The sequence below is a fragment of the Citrus clementina genome, unplaced genomic scaffold, assembly GCF_000493195.1.
Source record: "Citrus clementina cultivar Clemenules unplaced genomic scaffold, Citrus_clementina_v1.0 scaffold_3, whole genome shotgun sequence".
Lineage (NCBI taxonomy): Eukaryota > Viridiplantae > Streptophyta > Magnoliopsida > Sapindales > Rutaceae > Citrus > Citrus x clementina.
In genome coordinates, this window is record NW_006262339.1 from 33,406,530 (window position 1) to 33,421,282 (window position 14,753).

The 14,753-nt window shown below is 35.1% G+C and overlaps 1 pseudogene; it reads left to right on the plus strand.

Moving 5' to 3' along the window:
• Window positions 1-1,131: 1,131 nt before the first annotated feature.
• The window catches only part of LOC18047072, a 29,869-nt pseudogene continuing 16,247 nt past the window's right edge, over window positions 1,132-14,753 (plus strand).

Here is a 14,753-nt window from a genome sequence, read left to right on the forward strand (position 1 = left end):
TAGGTTTAAGTAGTATATAAAAAATCTTCTTTATCACTCTTTTCATTTTTATTTAGATTAAAATTCATATAAATAAATATAAAGAATTAATTTCATAATTTATTTAAACTAAAATTTTATATTATATTAAATATCCAATTTTTAATTCAATAATTTATTTATATTAGAATTGTATACAATATTAAATCCCAAAACTTTATTTAATAATTTATTTACAATAATATTAAATATCAAATTCAACAATTAGTAATATAATTTAAAATAATTATACTATTTTAATAGTGATTTAGCTATATTAAATTAAATTTAATATATCCTTATCTGATACTATACTAAACAAACGATAGTACCTGATATAGTAGAGTCAATCTATTATAATATAATTTAATCTAATCTTATAAATTGGTTCAATCTAATCGTACATGTCAAATCAGTAAATTTTAAAAAGTAATTTTATAACAGCTTTAAAAAAGCATTTTTTCAGTTACGTCTAGAAAACGCGCTTTCTCGGAAAGCACTCGTGAAATGCACATTCTCACAAAACACGTGGTCTGTTCAATTGGGCCACAGCCCATTAAAACTACAACCATGAAAGCAAGCAATGCTCGTTGGGCTTTAGAAAAGTTATACACGTAGCCCACCACCGGCGCCCTAATTTGTCTTCACCTCTCAAAATATTATTGATTGATGCATATGTTTCACAGCATAGAGTGGCTTACATTGGAGCTTTTCTGAAAAAGTGAAAATTTCATTTAATTATTTATTATTCACGGATAAGAAATTAACTTCTTCTTCTTTTTTCTAATGCCACAATCTGGTGAGCTTGCCTAGTGTGTTTTAGTTGGATAAAAATTTTTGCAAATGTTTCTTGGCAAGGAAGCTTAAACAGTTTAACCCGAATTTAACCTCGAATGAACGCAAATTATCAAACCGAACTAATCCGAATTGTGAATCTGAATTTCAGTTCGATTCGGTTTGGTTCGGTTCGCATTATCAATCCGAACGGGTTCAATGCTCCAATCCGATCGGGTTGTAACCCAAACCAAAACCCGAAAACCCGAACCGAAACCGATTTGCCCACCCGTAATGTGAACTGAGAAGTACCCAGATCGTAAAAAGAAAGGTCTTGATAATAATTTTGGCTAAAAATCTGTTTTTTAACTTTTATTTTTATTCTTTTATGCTGTATTTTAGTTGTTGAATAGGTTATATATAGAAGTTCAGTTAATTTTGTTTTGGATGAAAAATCAATGAATACTTATGTGATTAATAAGTGAAATTTTGTTTGCATCATGTAGTCAGCTATAATGCATTGGATGGCTTTTACTCAGCATGGAAGAAATGCTCTCCGGCAGATTACTAAAGAGAGCTCTGATCGCGTGTTGCATCACCCATTGCTATTTTCTTGTCAAGGACTCAGATACAGACGATTGGAAGTGATTCTAACAACAGTGAGTAAATTGATCTTTTGTTTTCCCTTTTCACCAGTTTGGATCTCTTGACTAATCAGCCTATTTGAGTTTTAACTTGTGTATTAATGATTGGTTTTATATGTTCAGAAAGTTGATAAGCTTGGTAAAGCTGGTGAAACTGTGAAGGTTGCTCCAGGGTATTTCCGCAACCACTTGATGCCCAAATTGCTTGCTCTTCCAAATATCGAGAAGTTTGCTCATCTCATTAGAAAGCAGCGCAGGGTATTTGTTTTTCATGATTTTTCTTGGTTGAACTTTTTTTCTGTTTGGGTTGAGAATGGTTAATTCTAGTGATACAGAAATTTGCTCATTTTCTTTAGATACTTTGTTAGCCATTTTGTCAATTAATTTGACTCATGGCTTCAAATTATTGCTAAATTCTTGGTTTGGAAATATTTATGATTTTTGAAGGGGCATTACAAGTTATTAATATTTGTTGTGCCTGTGACTTATTTTCATCAGATTTGCCAGCCTTAGGAAGAGGAAGAGGTTAAAGTTATCAGGAAGTCTGAGGATAATACGAGTAGAGAATTTGAGAAGGCAGCTAGGCGCCTAGAGAATGCTCGACTGGTTTGTGGCCTATCTTTTAATTTCTTCAGATTCGGGACATATTGTCTTGGAGTGAACTGATGTGTTGCCTTTTCTTTTTTTAAGCGTGAATGATCTATTTGCTGCAGTAAGCAGTGAACGTCGTAATGAATGTTAAATTATGCTGTTTGTTTCGATTTACTTTTCTATCTTAGCTCTGTGTGATTAGTGGAATGCTGGTCCTGCGAGTATAAAAATGAACTCCTTAAGTCAAATTCCTTCTTGGGGTGTTGGAGAAAGAACTAAATACATGTAATATTTCTTTTGGATATGGATCATCTGATGGATGTTGTATTTTCTAGGTATTGAGGAGATTCCCTAATATTGAAAAATTACGTTCCCGTGCATCAAAAGATGATCCCCTAGAATTGCGTTCACCTGTGACAAAAGAGGAGCTTGTAGCTGAGGTATGGATTGAAAAATTTCTGCTAGGGTGTGATCGTACGGTAGCCAATTGTGAGCAACAGATCCACATGGTAATATAGATTGAAATTTTGCTAGCGTGTCATGGTGTCAAGATTGTCGCTGATGCTCTCGTGTCTGACTGCAGCGACGCCGTTTTTGATCTTATAGCTCTTCCCGTATGTATTGCAGCTCACCTCAGCTCATGCTAATTTATGTGATGTTTGTATAATTATAGATGATTATTGCTGATACTGAATGTTAAGCTAAATAATTCGTCGTTAAGTCATCTTCATTTAATTTTCGATTGAAAATGAAAAAATAGTAATTTTGAGCAAAGAAAAATATAGAAAATGTTTTTTTTGTTTTATTTTAATTTTTAATTTTTGGAGATTTCCTTATTGTGGGTGTTATCATTCATTATATGGCCATAGTTAAATATTTCAAGTTATTGTAGTCAGTGAAACTCTTTTCGATATTTATTCTGGCATGTATATTTTTCCTTTCAATTTCTTTTGTTGCTGATTCTTTGATTGATTATGTTATATCCTTTTTTTGTTTCCTTTGTAAGGTGGCATGCCCGGTGCTACCAATCTGAAAGAATATGAAGTATTAGAAACCATTGTGAAGAAGCAGGCTTCAGCTGGGCGTCTTTATGCTGTTGTCTGTGCTTCACCTGCTGTGGCATTAGGGTCTTGGGGTCTGTTGAAGGGATTGAAGGTAAGAATTAGATAAGCCTTTTTTATGTTTTGTGTTCTTTTGGGAATTGCATTGATATTTGTGTTATACATCAGTTTTGCTCTCACCGATGATTGTTAAGTTCTAATTTATGGGGTTATTCATTTTTTGTAGGCTACTTGTTATCGGTCATTTATGGAGCAATTAGCTCCTGCTTGTGCAGCAACTGTTGAATCAAGAGTACAGCAGGATGGTAAAGTTGTTAAGAGTCGTGGACCTGGCACTGCTATGATTTAATTGTCTTGCCAGTGAGTTGGGGTGCTTACTCTTGCTTCATAGTCTTTACCACATTATTGACTTACTAACTACAATTTATCCATGCACATTGCACAGGGTGGACTTGGTGGCGCTCAAGCATTTGCGAAGTCAGAGAAATTGGTGCATATGCTAAAGAAGCAAAAGGAATCAAATAGACCTTACGGTGCTATATGTGCATCCCCAGCTTTAGTGTTGGAGCCCAATGGCTTACCCAAGGTACGACCATTTCTGCTTAAATTATTTACTCAGATTTGGATCACCTAATCTGAACTTGATGAAGGATTATGATGTTGTGTGTTTTTATGAATGTGGTCTTATCTCATGTAAGTCAGTGATGAATTAATTGAAGTTTGCTGACAAATTAGAAACTGAAAAACTGCTGCTGCTTCGTTAGTTATATTACCCAAAGAGTTAAAATAAACATCCCAAATTTTTTATCCCAAATGATATGGCATTTATTGAGTGATTGGTAATTTTTTACAAAATCCAAATGAATTAATTGTATTATCTAACCAACCAATTGATGAATGTCACATCATTTGAGATTTTGGGATAAAGAATATGGGATTTTTACCCGCAAAAATCCCAAGTACATCCTGCTCCTGCAATATCATTGCTGTGTATTTGTTTTCCCCTTAGACATACTCTACATTGGTTCAGGGTAAAAAAGCTACAGCTTTTCCTGCTATGTGCAACAAGCTGTCAGATCAGAGTGAAATCGAAAACAGGGTTGTGGTTGATGGCAACCTCATCACCAGTAGAGGGCCAGGAACTTCTATGGAGTTTGCACTGGCAATTGTGGAGAAGTTTTTTGGCCGCAACAAGGCACTTGAGCTTGCAAAGATAATGCTTTTCACTCGCGCCTAACGTTTGTACGGGGACCTGACTACTATTAAACTAGTGTGTTTATTTCTGTATTGCGACTGCTTGTAGAGAGGGGAAATGGAAACTTGAATTCATGTTTGAATATGGATTCACTGTGTGGGTTTGTACAGCAGTTTGGTTTATAAATAAATGAGTTCATAGAGTCACTTCAATTATTTGGAATAAACCTGAGTTTAGTTCTGTTATCAATGGTCGGAGTCCAATTGCGATCGACTCACTGGGAATTTTAATTATGAACTAAAAAATTGTTATGTTATATTCCACCTTTCATATATATATATATATATCAAATGTTAACCCGATTTACAGGATAAGAAGGAAAAGAAAGACGCTAAGAGAGGAGCAGAGACCCAAAAAGAGTTGACCACTTTGTTGGAACATAAATCTCTAGAATATTGAAATAAAAAAACACATTGCAAAAGTTGCATTAACTACTTGTAGCAACATCATCCAAGAACTTGACTTTATTCTTCTTGAGCTTCGCTGCAGCATCTGTCATATGCATTCTCTTGTCAGGTGACTCCATACAACAGTCCAATGCCAAATCCATGATGCTTAATAAACAATCCATTTTGGCAGAAAAAGCTTGCTCTTCTCGCACCAAATTTGCGTCAACAACTTCACTCAATCCGTGAAGTAATGACTCCTTTACCCATCTCCTTAAACTCATTTCTCCTGTGAACATTTCATCGGTGGACCTCTTTCTCGTGAAAGTTTCCATCAATAACACACCATAGCTGTAGACATCACATTTGGCTGAAACAATTCCTTCTAATCCATACTCTGCATTTTTTAATTTTAATTATGAAACAACTGATAAAACAAATAATTTTTTGACAATTAAGGTAACCCAAACTTTGCTGTGCTTGAAAAAAGAGCAAGATTTTTAATTACAATTGAAACTTTACCTGGTGCCATATAACCAATTGTAGCCATTGTCATGGTTTCTGTCACAGAATCTTCTCCTTCACCTAAGAGTTTGGAAATGCCGAAGTCGCTCACATGTGCCACCATATTTTCATCCAAGAGAATGTTGGTGGGCTTTAAATCACAATGAATTATAGGTGCCAACGAATGACCATGATGGAGATATTCAAGAGCCGACCCCACATCTATCATTATATTCAACCTCTGTAGAATGTCTAAGAAATAGTTGTGAGAATACAACCACTTCTCGAGACTACCATTCGGCATGAACTCAAGTACCAATGCTTTGAAATCTGGATTAGAACAACTGCTAAGGATCTTTATGAGATTTCGATGACGAACATTCCGTAAAACTTCACATTCAGAATCAAAACTCCTAAATGCTCTTTCTAGTTGCAGATTGAAAATCTTTACTGCAACATTAGTCCCGTCGGAAATGGTTCCTTTATAAACTGATCCAAAACTACCTGTACCAAGCAAGTTACATTCATTAAATTCATCAGTTGCTCGTTGAATGTCTTGGTACGATGTTCTTCTCCATGTTGCAAGAGGTAGGAAATCTTCGTGATCTGATTTTGTTGTACTCCTATTTCGGCATCTTATGTACATAATGATGGTAATCACTATAAGTACGGTGGATACTATCGGAGGCAAAATATATTTAAGGATAGTTAGAGCAACTTTCTTGGTTCTTTTGCTGTTATCTTGCTTGCAAGGTGGGACTCGGAATTTAGGTGGACCACAGAGTGCATAATTTCCGAAAAATGATTCAGCTGAGAAGTTTTTAAAAGACCCCTTAACAGGAATTTCCCCTTCTAGCCTATTATGAGACGCATTAAATTGTTTGAGATGTGAAAGTGTCTCCAATGACTTGGGAATTTTTCCAGAGAGATTGTTGCCGGAGAGATCTAAGGATTCTAAGCTTATCAAACTGCCAACTGATTCAGGAATAGGTCCTTGAAATTGATTACTAGCCAAGGATAGAGTTTCTAGATCTACGAGGGCACCAATGGTTGATGGAATATCACCTGATAATTGATTCCTTAATAAATCTAAAACTCTCAAGACCTTTAACTTTTGTACATTGGAAAGGAGAGGACCATTAAATGAATTTGACGACAAGTTTATCTCTAAGATGTACTCAAGGCTCCACAAGGATGACGGTATACTAGAAGTGAGCTTGTTGGAGCCTAAGCGGAGTTCTCTTAGAGATGTCAAACTCGCCAAGCATGGCAGTATATGTCCAGAGAGCTTATTTCCATTTAACCTTATTCCGTACATCAACGCCAAGTGGCAAAGATCATAGGGAATGGATCCTTCCAAATTATTTTCTTCAAGAGATAAACCTTGTAGCCGCTTAAGTCTTCCCATCGTTGGTGAAATAGTTCCATTCAAGTCATTGAAGCCGAGGCTTAAGAGGATCAGGCCACGCAACTTACCAATTTCTTGAGGAATGTTGCCCTTGAGTTTGCACTCGTATGCATAGAATTTTTGAAAAGAAGCAGAGAAATTCCCAATTACTGGCGGAAGGATGCCGCCTAATGGATTAGAACCGAAGGATAAAAATGTTAAATTTCTGCAATTAGTCAAAGAAGAGAGAAAACTCCATTGATCTGCTGAAGATGATTCTGTCGTCAAGTTATTCATCATAAGGCTGAGCACGCTGAGGTGTCTCAAGTTGCCAAATGTATTTGGAATGTGGCCTGAGAATGAGTTTACGCCCAAGTCTAGCATAATGAGTTTAGTAGCATTGGTAATAGAGTTGGGAATTGTCCCCATGAGATTATTGGCCCACAAGGTTAAATACCCTATGTTCCGAAGCGATTGGCCAATCGTTGACGGTAAGCGGCCTGAAAGTTGATTGCTAAGTAGATTAAGGAATCTTATGGTTGAAATATTGAAGATCGTGGGTGGAATGAGGCCACTTAAATTATTCACACCAAGAATAAGACGCTCCAAATTTTGCAGATTGCCAATCTCGGTTGGAATTTCACCTGCCATAAGGCCAACATTGAGGAGTCATTGAGGTTTTAGCTTACGGTAAATTGAGTGTGACAATGTTACCCTTGAAAATGTAAAAGGATCAAATTAAATTTATTACATAATAATTTCAGCCAATAATGTTCTTTAAAATATTTCATAGATAATTCTGCAAAATATGCATGCAAATGGAAAAATATGCGTCAATTATAAGAGGTGGTGGAACGTACCTTGAAGATTGCTGAAGCTAAGATCCAGATTCACGAGTTTACTCAAATTTCCAATCCTTGAAGGAATATTTCCACCAATAATATTGAACCGTGCACGCAGCATCTCTAGCCTTGATAAGTTGAAGAGAGAATTAGGGATGGGTGTTGGGAAAATATGCTCTTTAAAAGCATATGTGTTTATTTAATTGTAATAAACAATTTTTCTGATTAATAAAATAAATGAGGTATTTTATTCAAATATCTTAATTGCATTAATATTTGTATTAAAGTCCATTTAATCATATTATATGTATTTATGTGATCACCATGTGGATTCACAGAAGACATAAATACAAGTTATCTTATGATTAAATAAATTTAGTTCGCAGTTGATAAATAAAGTTGGACACTTTATTTAGGTATAGACTGTAATAAATTCATTGAATGATTTGTCTTAATCATGTATGAATTTATTAATGTAGTACGACTACATTGAACAGGATCACATATGAGATTTAATTAACTTTGTAATAACTGTCAGACTTATTAAATCTCATAGGCGTTGATTTTACTGTAATCTTAATCTTGAGTTAATTATGATTTCATGATTGTAATTGTTATTCCATTTGAGTTACCAATGGGCACGACACATTCTTGTGGTCAAGATTACCCGATATCTTGGTGGGAGCAATTATGAGTATTGGAGTTATGGATTAACAATATAGAATTTGTACAACACATCTCTTGATGGGTTTTCGGCACTTGATCATAGAATTCTCTGGCCAGAGTGTGTCAACATATTTAGTATGTTGAAAATGATCATTAGAGAAAACCAGTAAGGATCAAGGAATAAGATGTTATTAAATTGATTGGACAGTTGAGATATCAATTTAATTAACGATGTGGTACAAAAGATTGTGCAGTAAAGAAATCAATGTGGCTTGGGACGAATTATTATTCGAGCATACAATTATGGAAGTCAGTTCCAATCTTTTAGTGGAGTAGATTTGGAATTAAATAATTGGGCTAGTTTAATTACAGGCCTAATTATTGTAGCTACTATTGTATGTTCCCAAATGATCCCCGGGTTAGCTCATTTAATTGACTGCACCACTACTGGACTAATAAGTAAGATAACTAGCGATTTGGGTCAAAAGCCTAAATATATCATTTAGTGGGAGGCTCCATTTAATTAGCTTTTGTATAAGGGGCCTTATGTTATTTTACAAGGTGGGTCCCCTATTGAAAAAGTAAATAAACGTGAGTTTTATTTAGGGCATTATTTGGAGCCTAGGGTTTTCACTAAAGGGAGATATATAAGGCTTATTTTTCCCTAAAGAAAAGTAGAGAAGCACTTTTTATACAGATCAGAGAAAAAGATTTTTCTCTCCATTGTTGAGAGAAAAATTTTCTCGTGCTAGTTGCTTTGGTAGTGATAAAGGCGCCCGCACGTCAAGTGCAGATCGAACCTGAGTCATAACCTGGAAGATCATTGGAGACAGTTCGTGATCTAACAAGCGTGGTGGTGACGGATCGTGATCTAACAGGAGTGGTGGTGGCGGATCGTGATCTAGGAGCCTAAATCACTTCAGCGGAAAAAGCCAACTCAGATTTTCAAGGTACGATTTCTGAATTACGTATTCCTATATATTATATGAGAGCGGTCCTTAAAAGGTTTTATAAAAATTTTAAAAACCTGATTTTTCCCCAACAATGGGACCTGTGAAACTGTTATTATCAAGAATCAATATTTGGAGGTTAGATAATACACCAATCCATGATGGAAAGCTTCCACTCAATTTATTGTAAGCGAAACTCATGACTCTGAGTCGACGTAATTGCCCCAGTTCTTTCGGCAGATGGCCATGAAAATTGTTCTCACTAATGTCAAGAGACACTAGAAATGAGAGATTTCCCAAGTGTAGTGGAATGGTGCCTCCGAGACCCATATCTGAAAGATTCAAGGCAGTGACTCTTTGATGGCGTGAACCACAAGAGATACCAACCCAGCTACATATTGGATAAGATATAGACCAATTATTTGTCAGGACACTTCGATAATCAACGACACGGGCTTTGAATGCAAGAAGAGCCGATTGATCGGTTGTTAAGTTGCTCAAAGTCGTCATAGCTAAGCTAGCTATGAAATATTGTAACAACAACATAGGAACAAAGAAGAATGATAAGCGCATATTGGTCTTTTTTTTTTTTTTTTATAGATGCAGCAATCTAATTGCTAAGTGAAGTTGATACAAGTTTTAAGTGAAGGTAATTAGCATATACTTATACAAGAGACGTATGAATTTGAAAACAAGAAAATAAAAAATGTACAGGAGAGTGGAGACTTGCAAATTGTTATATTCTATCATTGAGCGAGTCGTCCGAGTAAACGCATATAGATTTTTAAATTGTTATACGCCGCTGTACTCGAACCCTGAATAAAGGGCTTATGGCACTTTACTTACCAAAAAGAAGAAGATGCTCCACATTGGCAAGGCCTATGCATTCTGTCTATTTGTTCACATTATGCCGAGGCTCATGGCAACCACAATTGTTCTTTTCCTTTCCTTTAAAAATAAAAAAAAGACAGACCATGACATTTGGGCTAATAATTATCACTAAACAATTAATAATGCAGAGGGTCAGTGCTAATATAGCTTTAAAATAATTGTTATTAGTTGTGCCTTGAAAAAAAAGAAAAAAAATAGATAGTTGTACCCCCATAATTTAATGAAATAATCATGTAAATTCCTAAGCTTTTAACAATATACACCAAGACCCCCTTCTGTTACTTTTTACTATTTATTCGGATGTCACATGCTTTTTTTTTAAATTTTCACAGTGGATATCAAATGCTGAATTTACTGTTATTCCCAGATCATGTCATCGCTTACTTCTACACATATTGATTGTTTTCCCAAAGTTTTAATTGAATTAAAATCATTCTAATTAACCTAAAAAAAAAGCATCCAACCAGATATAAATTTTCTAATTAACCTAAATCTTCATTTTTGTCATGATTTTGGATCTCGAACAGGTTGGGTATATCCAACTAGACCTGCCCCATTAGCATGCCAATATATTCTGGAATTGGAAGAGTATCAAGGATTTAATGTGTAATTTTAAATTTGTAACGTTTAATTCTAATTTGAGGATTCAAATTGAAAGAATTATAAAAAGAGTTGTTTGTTTCTTGAGGAAGTATTAAGAAAATTCTAGAAGAGTTGTGAAACTGAATTCGTTATTTTCTTAATCACAGAATGTTACAAACTATGGATATTTATACTTACATTTCTCAACTTTGATCAGTGTAACTAATCAAAGAATTAATCAGCTAACTTTCATCACAATACATTTTGTGTTTCTAACAAACTGTAACTAACTAAGCTGAGCTGGCAGCTACACTTCTGCAACACTCTATATTCTTCTTTAGCTTAATTAAGCTTTTCCTTCCTCTGTTTCTCCTTGCTTCGTTCTCCATAATGAGCTACTCTAACACAAATGAATTTATGCGGATCTAAAAGGGGACTGAAGATTGGCATGCATACATACATAAATACATACATATATATATATATATATAGAGAGAGAGAGAGAGAGAGAGAGAGAGAGAGAGAGAGAGAGAGAGAGAGGTTATATAACATTCTTCTTGATGAAGATTTTTGTGCCATACGAATTAAAGAGAGTATTGGGTCGATGGTTACATTGCTTCAGAGGTGCTTAGTAGAAACTTTGGTGAGGCATCACATAATTTAAATTACTAGATTTACCGAGATATATATGTATGTATGTATATATATTCCACATTGGATTTACAAGCATTTCGAGCAGGATAATGAATTTCAATTACTCGGAATTGTAAACAGCGAAGAAAGTGAAATTGCTAAGAAGATGAATATTGTTGTTTTGTGGTGTATGCGGACTCGTCCATGAACAGAGGGATAGAAATGTTATTGCAAAAAAGCAGACTGACTAGCAGTGACGCTTTGAATAAGTCCACCAAACATCTCCTCCTCCAGGACCACCAATATATTCTTCCATCATTCAACGTCGTGACGTGGGGATCAGAATTAAATTATAGGATGCTTGTAAGTTTCCTTTGTGGAACCTGTGAATTTGTGACGTCAAAAGTCAATGATGCATGTAAATATTGATAAACATTTACACTAGCCGGCCCGTGTAGAGTCCGTTTGACTCATAAATATTTGTCACTTTCACTCTTTTTCAAAACCCAAAAGCACGCTAAAGCTTAATCTTTAAAGAATTTTTGATTGAGTGCTGACATTTTGGGCTTATCTTTAAGTAATCTTATACCACGCATGCATTTTTGTCATTGTGTGATCGTCGTTACTTCTAAAGATTGTAATCTTTAAGAAATAAATTACTTCTCTTGAGAGTGAAAGCAGGGCAGCTATTGGCGTATTGCAATGCAGCTGCTATGTATAGTAGTCAATTCTTGAAAAGAACTAGTTTTCTTAAATTGTAAATGGTCCCCTTTATGACTGGGAGATTTTGAACAAAATGAATATGATGAATTCTTTCCTTGAAGTCTCATCTTTCATAATGTTTTTGAAATAAAGATATTACCATCTCTGGCTAAATGTTTACTCTTGATTTGGACCACCTAATCTGAACTTAATGAAAGATTATGATCTTGCCTGATTTTATGGATGTGGTCTTATCTCACTAAGTCAGTAATGAATTAATTAAAGTTTACTGTCAAATTACGAACTCAAAAACTGCTGCTGCTTCATTATTCACAATACCCAAATTCAGTGCAGAACTTATTATAAGCTTTCCGAAAGTTTTACGCTTTCTTTCCCCCAAATCCCAAGTACTTCTTGTAATATCACTCCCCTGTAGATGTCTTCCCCTAAGACATGTTTAACTTTGGTTCAGGGTGACAAAGCTATCGCTTTTCCTGCCGTGTGCAACAAGCTATTAAATTAGAGTATTTATTTCTGTATTACTAATAGTAGTAAGAGAGGCGAAATGGAAACTTGAATTCATGTTTATACAACAGTTTGTTTATAAATAAATGAGTTGATAACAAGTCATTTTAAATATTTGCCAAAAAAAACGGTGAATGATGTCTAGTTCTATTTTCAATGTTCAGAGTCCAATTTTGATTACTGGAAATTTTAATTATGAAGTTGAACTAAGAATTTGTTATAATATATCAAAAACAGTAATAACTCGATTTACAGGGTGAGAAAGAAAAGAAAGACGCTACGAGGGAAGCAGAGATTCAAAGACTTCGCCACTTTGTTGGAGGAACAATTTCATAAATCTCCAGAATATTGACATAAAACACATACCATATCTAGCGTTAAGTGTATTTATGTATGTCCAAAGATAAAAATTCGAAGATATAATTTATCATTTCAATTTATGTTCTGCCCAAAGCAATGGCTTTTATTCCACAAGCACAAACAAGAAAGAGTACGCACAAAGTTAACAAACACACATAGCAAACGTGACATCAACTACTTGCAGCAGCATCATCCAGAAACTTCACTCTAATCTTCTTGAGCTTTTCAGCGGCAACTTTCGTAGATGCCCTCTGTTCTGGTGACTCCATGCAACAATCCAATGCCGAATGCATGATGCTTAATAAACAATTCATTTTAGGAGAAAAAACTTGCTCTTCTCTCACCAAGTTTGCATCGACAACATCACTCAATGCACGAGGTAATGACTCCCTTACCCAGTCTCTTAAACTTATTTCTCCGGTAAACAATTCATTTGTGGGCTTCTTTCTGGTGAAAGTTTCCATCAATAAAACACCATAACTATAGACATCACCTTTGGCCGAAATCATTCCTTCTAATCCATACTCTCCATTTTTTGGTTTCGATAGATCAAATGGATATGACATCATAAAACAAATGATAAACAAATAATATATTTGACAGTCAAGATGGCCCAAACTTTGACTGTGCTTCGAAAAGAGCGAAAATTTGAAATTATAATTGAAACCTTACCTGGTGCCATATAACCAGTTGTAGCCACTGTCATGATTTGGGTCACAGAATCTTCTCCATCACCTAAGAGTTCGGAGATGCCGAACTCACATGTGCCACCATATTTTCATCCAAGAGAATGTTGCGAGGCTTCAAATCACAATGAATTACAGGTGTTGATGAATGATCGTGATGGAGATATTCAAGTGCCAGCCGCACATCTATCATTATATTCAACCTCTCTAGGATATCTAGGAAATAGTTGTGAGAACACAACCATTTCTCAAGACTACCATTGAGCATGAACTCAAGCACCAGTACTTTAGAATCTGGATTGCAACAGCTGCTAGTGATCTTTGTGAGATCTTGATGACGAACATTCCACAATACTTCACATTCAGAATCAAAACTCCTAAAGGCTCTCTCTAGCTGCAGATTGAAAACCTTTATTACAATAATAGTCACATCATAAAGTGTGCCTTTATAAACAGATCCGAAGCTCTCCGTACCTAGCAGGATACATTCACTAAATCCATCAGTTGCTCGTTGAATATCATGATAGGATAGTCTTCTATATGTTGTCGAAGAGAACAAATCTTCTTTATCTGGAGTTCTTGTTTTCCTATTTTGAAATATTATGAAGAATCATAACAATTGTTATTAGTGCATTGGATATAATCGAAGGCAAAGTATATTTCAGGACAAGCAGAGTAGCATTCTTGGATCCTTTGCTATTATCTTCTTTGCAAGGTGGGACTTGAAGGCCTGGTGGACCACATAGTGCATAATTCTCAAAAAACGATTGAGCTGAAATGTTTTTAAAAGGTCCTTTGATAGGAATTACCCCTTCTAGCCTATTGTGAGACACATTAAGTTGTTTGAGATATGAGAGTGCCTCCATTGACTTTGGAATTTCTCCAGAGAGATTGTTGCTAGGGAGATCCAAAGATTCCAACCTTATCAAACTACTAAATGATTTAGGGACCAGACCATAAAAGTGGTTTCTAGCCAAGGATAAAGTTGCTAGATCTTTGAGGCCACCAATACTTACTGGTATATCACCTGATAATTGATTTCTTGATAAATCAACTCTATTAAGACCTTTAAGTTTTGTATATCTGAAGATAGAGGACCACTTAGAGAATTTGTCGACAAGTTTACATACAAGATGTACTCAAGATTCCACAAGGATGATGGGATACTAGAAGTGAGCGTGTTGTAGCTTAAAAAGAGTGTTTTTAAGGAATTGAATATCTAAAATCTTGTATGTAAATATTAACACTTAGAGAATTTGTCGACAAGTTTTTAAGGATTTACTGATTAAATAATTT